Raw genomic sequence first — 12,734 nt, 5'->3', positions numbered from 1 at the left:
ATGGGTTGAAGAACTCTTGGGCTTTGTGTGCTGTTCTTCTGGGTCCTGCCATACATTTAAAAGCAGGATGGCTATTGCGTGGGTGAAAGAGTTCACATTCATTTTGTAGCAGTTCAGGGTCTGTGTGCAAGGGTATGAAGCCTATCATTAAGGCTCAAACCAGTTCACAAAGAGCTGTAATTTCTGTTTGGTTCTTGTCGTCCTTTAAAACGTAGGTGAGAGTTAGCATCACTTGGGGCAGAAGAGTCATAATTCATTTAGGTTCAGCTCAACATCACCGGACTAGAGTGTTAAGAGCAGAAGATTTAGGGTTTGATATAAGCACCTGCAAAGCCTGTCTGGCTAAGATAAGGGTTGCATCACGTGGAGGCAAAATGGCTTTGATTTGCTCAGAAGTGGCATGAGATTTTTCTGCAAGGCTAAAATGAGAGCTGGTGTATCCTGGCATGAATTCAGTGTTCGTTCTTCAAGGCCGGATTCAACTCATTGAACAGGCGTTATGGTTTGTACCTAGTGTACAGGAAACCACAGTATAAAAGCAGCATGGGTTGTGGCCTAGGCAAGAGGTAGGACAGGTGTTAGGTCTCAGAAAAGCAGAAATTATTCTCCTTGTGAAGAGAAATTCTGAATGGAATATATTTGTCTAGGACAAATGGAAATGGCTGGGTGTTACTGGGAAGGTTGAGAGTTACTTGTCCCTACTTCTGCTGTCGGCGTTCATTCACCTTCTAGGCAACATAGCTCAAGTTTTCTTTTCATCCTATCATTCTTAAACCTGACTCTAGCTTTAACAGAATAGCCCAACACAAAACACATGCTGATAATCTCTACTGGCACCCTGCCTCATCCTCCATCTTTAAGCTGTGTTTGATTCAGTTCTGAACTTCCTCAGACCTGCCTCTACCAAATGATCATCTGACCTAGCCCTGCAGCCATGAGCTTCCTGAAGCTCAGGAGTCCTCAACCAATTTCAGAACTATCTAGAGCCCTTCAGAAACTTGTCTTCACACCCCTATTCCCCAGGGCATCTTCTGTCAGGGCAGCCCTGCTTCCCTATGCCCTAATTCTAACACGGGAGACCACCTCAGTGAAGTGCTGCTAGCTCCTCAAGGGTTGATGACTCATTTGCCTCTGGAGACAGTGGCACTTACTCTAGGTCTTTGGTCCTTGCTTTTAACACAGCAGTAGACCCAGCTCTTTAGTTCCTTCTGTCCTTGTCCATAAGCATAACCCTTACCTTGGTGTTAGCCCATTAGCCTGGTCAACTCAGCCTATTAGACACTTAGCTTTGACAGCAGATTCTGACAAAAAGGGCTCACCCTAGGAGGACCCATCAGATGAGATTCTTGGCTCTGCTACTGCTGCAGTCCTGTTCCTCCCTCAAGAGACTATACAATACACAATATACAATGGGTCATGAGCCCAAATCTCCTGCTTCTAGGCCAAACCTCACTCATAACTCCAGTGATACCCTGAGGCATGTCACAGGAGAGCTGCTTGTCGGTGGCCTTTCCTGGGGCTGTTTTAATGACAAAGCATAGGCAGCCTTGGTGGGATTTGGCTCTCCTTACTTTGTCCAGCCCAGTTCCAGGAGTTTGTCTGGGAAGTCTGCTCTCCCTCTCCAGTCAATGCAGGGCACTCGGCTCGCCCAGAGACACAGCTCGGTGTCTGAGGAAGGTGGGATGAATAAATACACTGGGTTTTCCTCTTTTTGTCTCCACTGACTGTTGAATGACCTGTTGGAGGCCTAAAGTTGGGTGTGGCTCATCCCACCTGGCTCTGTAAATGTCTATTTAATGAATAACCTGAACAACCGTGATCGACTGTTGCTGGCTAGCCCTATTCCCGCTGTTTTATTAGTCTCTGAGTTGGTCATGTATTTCCAGCACTTGCCAATGAGTTCTTTTGGTTCTCTGTTGGTGCTCCCAACAATTAATTAGTAAGCACGTTACCCTCTGTGCTCTGCACGGTGATCTGGGATGTGCAGGAGGGGAGCCCATGTGGCAGGGGCTGCCTGGCCCCGCTGCAGGAGGGCTGCAAGCACAAGTCCTTGGCGATGCGTAGACACTTGGGGCCATGGATTTGGGCTTCAAGGAGCTGAGACGCTGAGCTTAAGCAGTTAGCTGAGCCCTTCCTCAGGAGACCTGCCACTTCTGAAAAAACCCCTGAGACCGTGCATCGGTGTTCATCCAGCATACGTTGAGCAGGAAGGGGTGGCAAGAGGAGGCCATGGAGAGATGCAGCAGTCTGAGGAAAACAAAACAAATGCACAAACTCTTTCTTGTTAGGAGCTGTCAGAAAAACACCTGGTGGAGAGCTGATTTCAGCTGCAGTGCTGTTACCTGATACCAGCTTGATATCATGGTGCCATCTTGGGTGGGGTCTTCCCAGAGAACAACTTTGTTACAAGAACATTAAAGCTGTAATAGCTGACTCAAACAATGCAAGCAAAGGGAAATAAAAGATGAGGATAAGAATGTAATTGTCATAATTAGGCAGGAGGAGAAAACTGAATAGCTGTGTGGGGGGGGAGCGGAGGCAGCAAAGCGCTGCTGGGCTACCTGCTGCAGGTGTTGAGCTGTAATGGCAAAGACTGACAAAAAAATCGAGTTGTGTAATTAATACCCTATGAATAATGCAAATAAGTGCCCTCACAGGTAGCTGAATAACATTTTGTTACAGGGATGCTGCATAAATCCACAATGTGCTTTTCTTTCCCAGCTGCCTTCTTGATTTTTTTTTTTTTTTTTTTAAATGCTCCTCCACATTTCTGTTTTGGGAGTTATTGGCTTTCTTTTCACTGAATCACTAAGTTTTACATGTCTCACCCTATTTTGTTGCTGCTAGAGCAAGATCCTTAGTAATCTGGCCCAGCCATGGCAGGAGGAATGCAGGAAGGATCTCGGGGGACCTTTGTCCTAGGTGGCAGAGAAGAAAAGGAGAAAGTGCCTACAGAGGAGGGAGAGAGGGGAAAAAAAACTGCAGCGACTGGTCCATGTTACAGGTAGGCTGCGTTACAGAGGGTGTTGGCAGCTGGACTCCCATAAAATGCTGGAACAGCTTCTCCAGAGGAACCGAGACCCACTGCTGAGCTGCCCCGAGCCCCCGGAGTGGGCAGCACAGCCCTGCAGGGTACAGAGCAGAGCAGAAACCTGCACTGGGGGCTGAAACACCCCTTGTGTTCATTCCCCCTGCCGCGAGTCATTGAGGCTTCACTCCTCAGCTCTGGACTCGTGGAGTCACTGATGACTCAGAGGGCAGGACCCAGAAGAGGAGGAGGAGGTGAAGACAGCAGGCTGAAGCACCCTTCCAGTGGCAGCTAACACGCCTGAGGCTGGGCTGTTGGTGTGTGTGGTGGCTGCTGGCAGCCCTACACACCCAGGAGGGTCACCCTGCGGGGACAGCACCCCAGGCACCTGCTGCTTTCAGGGATAAGCAAACGTAGGCGTCTAGGAGCTGTCTTTAAGGTCTGCTGGGTTAAGTTTGCAACCAAGAACGAGGTCAAAGAAAGGTGGGATGGATACTTTTGCAGCTTACTGGCCTTTTTAAGACAAGGGAACAGCATCTGATGTAACCTAGGCACAAAGCAGGCTCTGTTTTGGAGCAGCCATTCCTTGGAGAGCCTCGTAACTTCTTATTTACATACATGTTAGAAAAATATCTTGGCTGGGTGTGAGCATTTCTGGTGAGGAACAAAGATCGCTTCCTGGCCTGGGTACTTTTAATGGCCTGAATGAAGGATGGGATGTCGAATAGGATTAAATTCAATTCATAGTTAAAGGATTATTTCTTGGCTCCTCAACAATTGCATCTTTAGTGGAAACCTGGTGACCTTAAGTATGTCACAATATAATATTAATAACCTCATTACGTATTAACTGTGTCACAACTTAGATCTGCAGCCAAACTCTGTTGGCAAGACACGTTTGTACTGACATCTTAACTTCACTGCTGTTGGCCAGATGCCTTTTGGGCAAAACAAGAGGATTGGGTTTGTTGTTCAGAAAAGTCATTAAGGAGTTAAAAGCATTGAGGGGAGGCCAAACCCAAAAACTGAGGCTGGCTCCAGGCTTGGGGCAGGCTTCTCCAGCAGCAGCAATGACTTTCCTCCTCTGTCTCGCCCAACATCCCATCCTCTTTTGGGGAGCAGCAGAGTTGCCCCCAAAGTCCCAGCATCTCTCAAGAGCTGGCCTGTGCCTCTCCCCGAAACAGGCCTCTCCAGAAATTAAACTTTCCGGGGAGCCAAGGTGCTGGGGCTTGCTTTCAGCCCTGCCGGGGGGCTGCAGCCTTGCCCAGGAGCACATCATCTCCCCAGCTGGGTCAGCTCCTGTCACTTGCTACTGGCAGAGGAGCTTCAATATCTGATCGAGGAAGATGATTAAAGCTGCTTGGGAGACCTTCGAGGAAGCCATAATCCTCTGGCATGTCGACGGGGCGCATCTGCCGCTCGCTGGGTGGCTGGTGAGGAGAGGCTGGGCTTGGCATGGAGCCCCTGGCATGCACCAGGCATTGGGAAGGGGGCAAGAGGACATTTTTAGCTGATATTAATAAATCTGACTTTGCTGGAGGCCGTGGTCTGCTTGGCTGGAAATTTTTGTCCTGTGCATCTTGGTTTCTGGAGAATTTTGTCGATCTGGAACATATTTAGGGCCTAGAGCAGACCTGGAAAAACAAACAGAGCTTGGGAAAATGGCAGAAGGGCAAGAGGCGGCTTGATATGCTGCTGCTTGTAAAAGCAGTCTAGCACTGTGACTGACTGCTGGCTCTGTGTGTGTATGCGTGTGGTGCATGTAGAAAATCCTTAGTGAATCCCTTCTCTGTGGGCCAAAAACTGCCCTTTAGTGTCAACTTGAGGCTGTTGCTGCATCAGCACAGATGGTTATTATAAAGTGTGTTGAAGAAGGCAGCTGGGGGACAAGGAGAGGAATAAACCACTGCAAAGATATAAGGTCAAAAATAAATAAGTTACTTCCAGCTCCTCCACTTTTTGGTGATGGTGGGGCTCTCTGCACAAGCAGCAGCATGTACCATTTTGGACCCAAGTCCTTGCTGCTGGGTTTGGATTTGGCTGTGAAGTTGCAGTGGAGTCAGCTGTTGTCGATAAGTAGCATTGTAGAGGAGACTGCAAGAGTTTGCATCCCATCTCTCGTGTGACTGCTAGGGACAAGGTAAAGACAATTGGCCCTGCCACAACAAGGGTAGAAGCAGAATCCAAAGGCAGCATGTCTTTAGACTGATCAAATAAATGCTTCTAAGGGTTTTCATATATATATATGCACACATATATATGTGCGTGTATGTATACAAAATATAAAAGTATGTATACATAAATATTTTTTTTAAATGGTAATTGTTAAGAACAGTGTACGATTCTGGAAGTATTTAAATATTTATTGTAGGTAATGTGAACATTGTGGTAAGTGACCATGTGGATGTGGAAGGCATTTTCCCTATGAGCACTTTTATTTCCGAACTGTTTAGAGCAGGATTATGTTTTGGTTCTTCCTTAGGCTTTTAACATGGGAAAATCTGAGGCAAAATACTATATTTGGGGAGCACTGGTCTGATCCAGCTTGTGTTTACTGGGTTGGGAATACCTGAGTGGGAACAACTGTGCCAGCATTCATGGCTCTGCAAGTGGATATTTCTTCCTCTCTCTTTTGCAGCCAGGATTTGATTTGTTTCTGACAGCGGCAGGATTTCACGGGAGTGGATTACAGGGTTGTGGCAGCGCTGTGACGCGTCTGACTGGAAGCTTTGGCAGCCTCGAGGGATACTCCCCGAGGCCGCTTTTCGCCGTACTGATGCTCTGATAGACCACAGGGAGCTGGGATGGAGTAGCTTAAGGGGACTGCTGCAAACTGCTGTGGTACTGGGTGGTTGGTGGGCTTAGGTTGGCAGAGCATCGCACGGGCAGCAGTGCATTACGGCCGGCTCCTCTCTGATTTTTGTAGCCTGCTTCTGGAAGCAAAGAGTTACAGCCCTGTCTGTACGTAGCTTGGGCTGGGGCAAGTTTGGCGGGTGCAGCGGTCTGAGAGCTCCCTGCTTTGAAAAGTGGCTAATGTTCCCCATGAGAAGGAGGAGTGACTGTTGTGTTTGCCGGTGCGTGCGGGCAGAGAGCAGGCACGTGTGCGCCTGTCAGCCTGCGTGTGCAGGTAGGCAGGCGCCGGTGCCTGTGCCGGTAGTCACCCATGTGCGGGCACCCGGCCGTCCCTGTGATCAAAGTGAAGAAAGAGCCGCATTAAAAAGCTGAAATAGCTTGAAGTCCTGCCCTTATTGCCTCCGGCCTCCTACCTCGCCCAGCCTCACCCTGTCCCACGTCCCTGCTAATGGCTCGCAAACAGCAGCAGGGACGCAGCGGCAGCTGGGGCTGCTGCGCGCTCGCCACGGGGCCCCTCAGGAGGTCGGGCCCCGCTTCGGGAAGCCAAAGCGCCTTGTTGCGATGCTCGTGCCAAGCGCGATGCTGGCTGCTTTGGAGCAGCTGATCGGGGGGATGGGGGCCAAGGGAGAGCCCTGCCCGCCAGCTCACAGAGGGGCAAACGGGTGGCACATGGAGGGGGGCCCCCCATGGCACACCTCAGAGCACAGTTCTGGGAATTTTACATGGAAACAACCTGACTTTAAGCCCCATGGTGCTTTTGCTGGGTGCCTTAGAGCATGCATGGGTCTGCCAGCTGGAGGGGAGGCAGCAGGGTGTCGCAGTGCGTCCCCCCAGCCCGGTCCCTCTGCGGGGCAGGAGGGAGCAGAGGAGGTGGCATCTGAAGGAGCAATCCCAGGCGCCTGCAGGCACCAAGCACAGCCCTGACCAAGTCCCATAGGTCGGCGTCCCTCTGGTTTGAATGGGAGTCAGATGAGTAAAATCCCTTGGAGATGGGTTGCTGTTCATTAAGGGAGTGACACCCTCCTCCAGAGCAGCTTTTCCTGGCCCCACTCCAGGCTGGGGCAACTCTCAGGGGGCTGCGCCAGTCCCACTGCCCCCAGAACAGCATGGAACTAAACAGCCCCTTTCCGAGGGCAAGCTTGACTAGGTCTGCCCGACCCCAAGGCAGCCCCGCTTCACCCCTGCCTTTTGGCTGCCAGCGTGCACCCCAGCAGGGGGGGAATGGGATGTTCCTGCTCCAGGCACACGTCTGCACTGGCGGGGAGAAGCCGGTGTGTTCCCCTGCATTTGTTGGCTTTCTAGTTTATTTTTTCTTTTAATTCCTACAGGAAGGAGGCAGCTAATTGAGAGCTGAGGGAAGCTCAGAGGGAGGAAGGAGAGGACCAGGGAGGCCCTAGCACTGGCACAGGCTGGTTATGAGCTGCAGTGACTACCCAGCCATTTTGCTTCGCTGCGTGTGCTGCCAGAGCGGCTAATTACCGCTGCCTTCACCGCCGGGTTTTACCCTAGCTCAGGGCTGGAGCAGCTGTTTTGGTAACTAATGGGAAGAAATGAATGGAGAAAGTCCAGCAGCATCTGCAACGCCGCCTCCCTGCCAAAATGCCGTCTGGAAAACCTTGCCCAGCCTGGTCCGGGCAGGACCCTCCCGTGATGGAGAGGCAAGCGGCGGTGAGTGGAGCCGGCAGCGGCGCGGTGCGTGCCGGCACATGCCGGGTCGGTGCCGGGGCTCGCTTGCCGCCCAGGGCAAAGGGCTGCCGCAGAGCTGCCTGGTCCTGGCAGGCCTGCGAGGAGGAAGGAGAACGGGTGCGCTGCCGAAAGCATGTCTGGGGCTGTGTCCTCGGTGCTGCTGTGGCCCTGGGAGGGGGATGCCGGGAGCGGTTCTGCACCTCTCACTTTCCCCGAAGCCAGCAGAGCCAAGGATGGGAAGTGACCCCCTCAGTTTCCAATTCTATGAAGCTTTTTGCTTTGGAAATGTCTCAGAGCTGGGACCTTGCCAGCAGAGAAAACACCGCCCTGGTGAAAGAGACAGCAGTGCATGCTGCCTGCTGTAGCTGTGGTGAGGGAGCTTGTCTGCATCTGCACTAGCTGGCGGGGGCTGCTGCACTAAAGCCACTTTCTTCCCTGGGAACTGGTGCACTGAGAAGTATGTCAGGTGCCCAAAGGGTGAGGGGAGAACAGGGGTGGTCCTCAGAGCGGTTTGACTTGGAGAGCAAAGGAGCAAGGAGCAGTACCGCCTTCCCCTAATAAACCACCATCTGAATCTGGATTTAGGTCAAGTGGAAACAGAAAGCCCTGGCTGATTGTTGGCGGCCCTTTGCTGTTCTGCTCCCCCAGGCCATGGTTACCACTCCGGCAGCAGCCGTGCAGTGCAGCTTCCTTCTCCTCCTCTTCCCTACTGCTCCCCACGGGGCAGCTCAGCTGGGGTGTAGGCTCAGAGGTCCTTGTGTGGAAAAACAAGGACCTTCAACATGGGGAGAAAGCCTGGTACCTCCTACCCGTCCAGAAGGTACTATGCAAATTGTACCCCGGCTGTGTCGGGCAGAGGGGTGCTGCCATGCTCAGGAATTGGGACCAAGTGGGAAGATACTGGAGAGTAATGGCTTTTCTGCTCTGGGAAGCTAGTGGTCAGGCTAAGTTAATCTCGAGGCAGCTAGCATCATCTTCAAGCTGGGATGGACTAGTTTGCTGGTTAGATTTAATTTTTTTTTTTTTTTTTTTTTTAAAGCAAGGTGTTGGAGACTTCTGTGAGCCCCTGAGACTGGCAGAGGGACTTCAGGTTAGGCTGAAGTCAGCCTTGGTATTCACCGCACACAAACTTCTAGACTTTGATTTTGCCGATGTCTAAACCCCGTTGCATGTGAGCTTTTGGCTATAGCTGCTGGGATAGATGTTCCCAACATCCATTATCATTGTGGTCTGCTTAACCTCCTACGGTGCCCCTGGCTAAGCATCTTTACAAAGAGCAAGATGATGCTGGGACAAAGCCAGCCTCACTGGGGGTTTTAAAACACATGGCTGACATCCGTGATGGCAGCGCAGGACTTGGCATGTTTCGTCTGTTAGTGGACTAAGAAAAGCATTCCTGTTTAAGTAGATAAAAAGGAAGCGTATTGGACCTGGTCCCCGTGGAGGAAAGGTGAGGGCGTGAACTCATGTGAAAACTGGCTCTGTCAGGATTTATTTCCTCTGACCTGATCAGCCGGTGGAGACTGAGGGGGGACCCATCAGGCAAACTTGTCTCTCTCGCGTGTTGTGAGTCTGCAGCCCATGGGACCTTGTTCCCGCTGCAATCAGGAGCTGCTCCCTGCCTGGGGAGCAGCACTGGCAAAGGGGCCCTCACCTGCCCTGCCAGGGAGCAGCGTGGAGCATCTTGCCCCTTGCCATTGCCACAGCTGTAGTATCTGTCTTGTGCTTCTGCACGTTTCTTCTCAAGCCTCCCGAAGCCAGGTGTTTCTGCGTAGGTTGCTTCTTTATTAACTTTTAAATGGTCTTTGCTCCGCATAATTGCAGAGAAAAGCCTGAAAGCCTCTCCCACAGCATTTCAAAAACATGAGGCAAGTAAGATGGTGGCAGAGGTGATTTTAAACCCTCTTTTTGCCCAGGTGCCTGCCGTGTGGTTCCCTACAAGCTCAGGACTTCCCCAGCGCAGCAGCGAGGGCTCCCCGGCTGGTGCTGGGCATGGTGCCTGCCCCGCTCCCAGCCCCAGCTCGCTGTCCCCAGCCCCGCGTCTCACTGCCGGCAGCCCCTGAGGCCCAGCCGCCTGGCGTGTCAGGATCTGCTTCCTGCCCTGTTACGCTGCCCTGTTTGATCAGTGCTCGCTTCGGGCTGTGAACCGCTCCCTGGCTTGGGCCGGCGCCGGCAGCCACAGCCCCCACGTGCGCCCCAAAAGCAGGGAGAGGGGAGGGAGCAGAGCGGGGCCACGCATCACCCATCCCTCCGCAGTACCAAGCCGGCGTTGCACAGACCGCTGGAGGCTTCATGCAGAGGCCTGGGTGCACGTGCAGGCAGTTTTGGCCGAAGAACAGGACAGGCTAAGCATGGCTGACATCTTGTCTCAGACCCCCAGCCCCAGGACTCGCGTGTAAAGAAGCCCCGCGCTCTTTTTTTCCTTGCTTGTGTGGGTCTCCTTCAAAGAAACGGATCAAAACCAACACTGCTTGAAGAAAGCCCTTCCTGCCGAAGCAGGGGCAAGGCAGCAGCGGTGCCCCCGGGCTGCGCACCCCTTCCCCAAGGCACAGGGACAGGATCGGGGCAGCCGGGATGGCAATGCAGGTTTGCACCCCAGCAGAGAGCACCGTGGCAGCCCAAGGCTCTCCCAGGGTCTTCAGGGATGCCTGCAAGCTGCTCTGCCACCCAGCCAGGGTCAAAGCGGTGTGGAGGAGAGCAGCTGTCCCCCTGCCCAAGCCCCTCCGCTCAAGGAGACCTTGCAGAGCAGCTCCCCGGCGCCTTGTTTTTCTTGCGACGCTGCTGTGCAGAGCAGAGGGTGGTGCAGGAGAGGAGGCAGGAATGGAAGGGCTGAGGTTTGCCTCCGGGCCCCTTCGCAATCCTCTCCTCTGGCAGCCACCCTGAGCGAGCCAGCCAGCGTGTCGGAACCGCGGGCTTGCCGAGCCCTCCCGAGGCCTGTCGCAACACGGCGCCCGCCGCAGCGCCGGCACCAGCCAAACAAGGCTGCTGGGAGCGGGCTCCTGCGAAGACAGGCAACGCGTCAGGCAGGGGCCGCGCTGTGCCCCAGAGGGTGGGATGGAGGAGCCCGGAATGGGGACGGTGCGAGGCACCCTCCCCGCTGCTGGGGCTCCCGCCTGGGGACCCGGCACCACCTGCACTACCACAGGCACGCGGGCAGAGGCCATGCGGAAAAAGCGCAGCTGGAGATGGAAAGCTCAAGCTTATGGTCACTCACACCATTTTGCTGTACATTTTTTTTTTTTCCAATGTTCGTTACTCCTCAGCCTGCAATAGCTGCCTGGGGCTGTGGTCCGAAGCCCCAGGGAAGCAGGCGAGCACCGTGCGCCCAGAAACCCCGCAAGGAACCACTCCCTGGTTTTGGAGGGGAGTGAGAGGAGCTCGTGTTGGCCTTGCAACCCCTTTTGCTGCCAAAGTGCAGTTCTGCAGCACGGCTCAGCCCTGTGGAGCCCTCCGTGCCTTCCCACCACCTCTCAAACCCGCTTCCTGGGGATTTTGGAGGTTTGGGTGAGGGCTGGAGCGGGCGGTGTGTGGGCAGAGCCGGTTCCCACCATTGCCATGGCTGGCGTCAGGGCCCGAGCCGCAGTCGCCAGGAGGAAGCTGGCAGAAGGTGCTGTGAGGAGCAGGTTTCCTTTCAGAGCTGGGGCAGCTGAGTTCAAACCTGGCCACTCAGCCAGGGAAAAGAAGTCAAATGACACCAAGTGAGCATTTACAGTAGGGTCTGGGGATTGTTTTTTTCTTTTAGTAGATGTTTGTTTGTTTGTTTGTTTTTCTGTAGGCAAGTAGTGACAAAGCCTGCTATTGCCATTAGGCTGTTCTGTGGTTTTTTTAGGTTTGTTTTTTTGCGCTTTTTGTTTTTTTTTTTCTTATTTCAAAGAGCATGTCTGAGAGCGGAAGGAGGGAAAGCAATGCCTGCAAGTTTTAGGCCAGCAGCCCAGTTAGGGCTTCAGCTAAGTCAGAGGAGTGCCCATAGGACCAGGAAAGTCACCCGCAGGAGACCTTTACAAAACAATAATTCGTAATTGCTGCATTAGCGCTAATTGAGCACCCCTGTTCACCCCTCCTGCCCCCAAGGAAGGCTGCTTCGCAGGGACAAATACCCGCTCCAGTAATGGCAGCCTCTCATTGCAACCCCTTCCTTTTTTTTTCCAGTGCCAGCTGGGTTGCCTTCCATGTAACGCATAGCTGGTGCCTGTTATTGTGAAAGACGGCATGGAAAATAAAGACTCATGAGTGTGGCCTCATGTTTAATTAGAAGCTAATGTGCTATTATTATTAGGCACTGAAGGAATGTACTGGTGAAGCAGTGCTTGAGCTGTCTTAAAAGCATTGTAGAAGTGTACTTTCCACTTGCCTAGCTGGCACGCACCGCCTTTCTTAGGAGGCCAAAGGCTGCTGTTGCCTGGTCTCACAGCTCCTCTGCAGCTCAGGCAAATACCGCTGGCATTACGGTGTCTCGCATCTCACTGTCGGCAGGACTTTGAAATAGCAGGGCATGGTGTGTGCCCAGCTAGGCCAAGTGTTGAATCACTGTGGCGCAGGGCTGGAGACTGAAGTGGTCTGTGGTTGAATTTGCTATAAAGAGAGACTGATTAAGTACAGCTTAATAAGACATGACAGCCTTATTGGTCTCAAAAGCAGCTGAAGGAAGCAGTAAGAAAATTACTGTTTTGTTTGTTTAATGAAAAGTTTCACTGTCAGCACCTTTTGGAAGCTTGCTGTGACTGCCATGCTCCGCGAAGAGGCCTGTATTGCTTTGTAACCTCCACGTGTTGGCGTGAGAGCGGCTTCGCCATCTATTCTTTAATACACTTTCATTAAGCAGTCAGTGAACTGTCTTGAAATCCAAAAAAAATTGAACTAGGGCAGGGGCACGCAGGTACCCAGAAGCCAGGAACAGTATCAAACAGCAGCAGGCTCCCTGCCCCCTCCGCCAGCACCCATCCTCCTTTGGTTATCGCCCTCAGCCACTGCCAAATCCAATGATAGGAGGTTGGGTTTTCATCTTTAAGAAAGTCTTGACATTCATGGAGCACTCTGACTCCCCAAATCAGACACTGAGGCAGCAGCAGCATTCTTATCGCTGCCATCAGGTATGTGCCAAACAGGTCTCCAGCTGCAGCAGCAGCTTTCCCGTCAGGGGAGGTGGGAGCAAAGCAGGACCCTGCTG

Source organism: Opisthocomus hoazin, chromosome 1 (assembly GCF_030867145.1).
Source record: "Opisthocomus hoazin isolate bOpiHoa1 chromosome 1, bOpiHoa1.hap1, whole genome shotgun sequence".
NCBI classification, from domain to species: Eukaryota; Metazoa; Chordata; class Aves; order Opisthocomiformes; family Opisthocomidae; genus Opisthocomus; species Opisthocomus hoazin.
Note: the sequence above shows the minus strand (reverse complement) of the source record.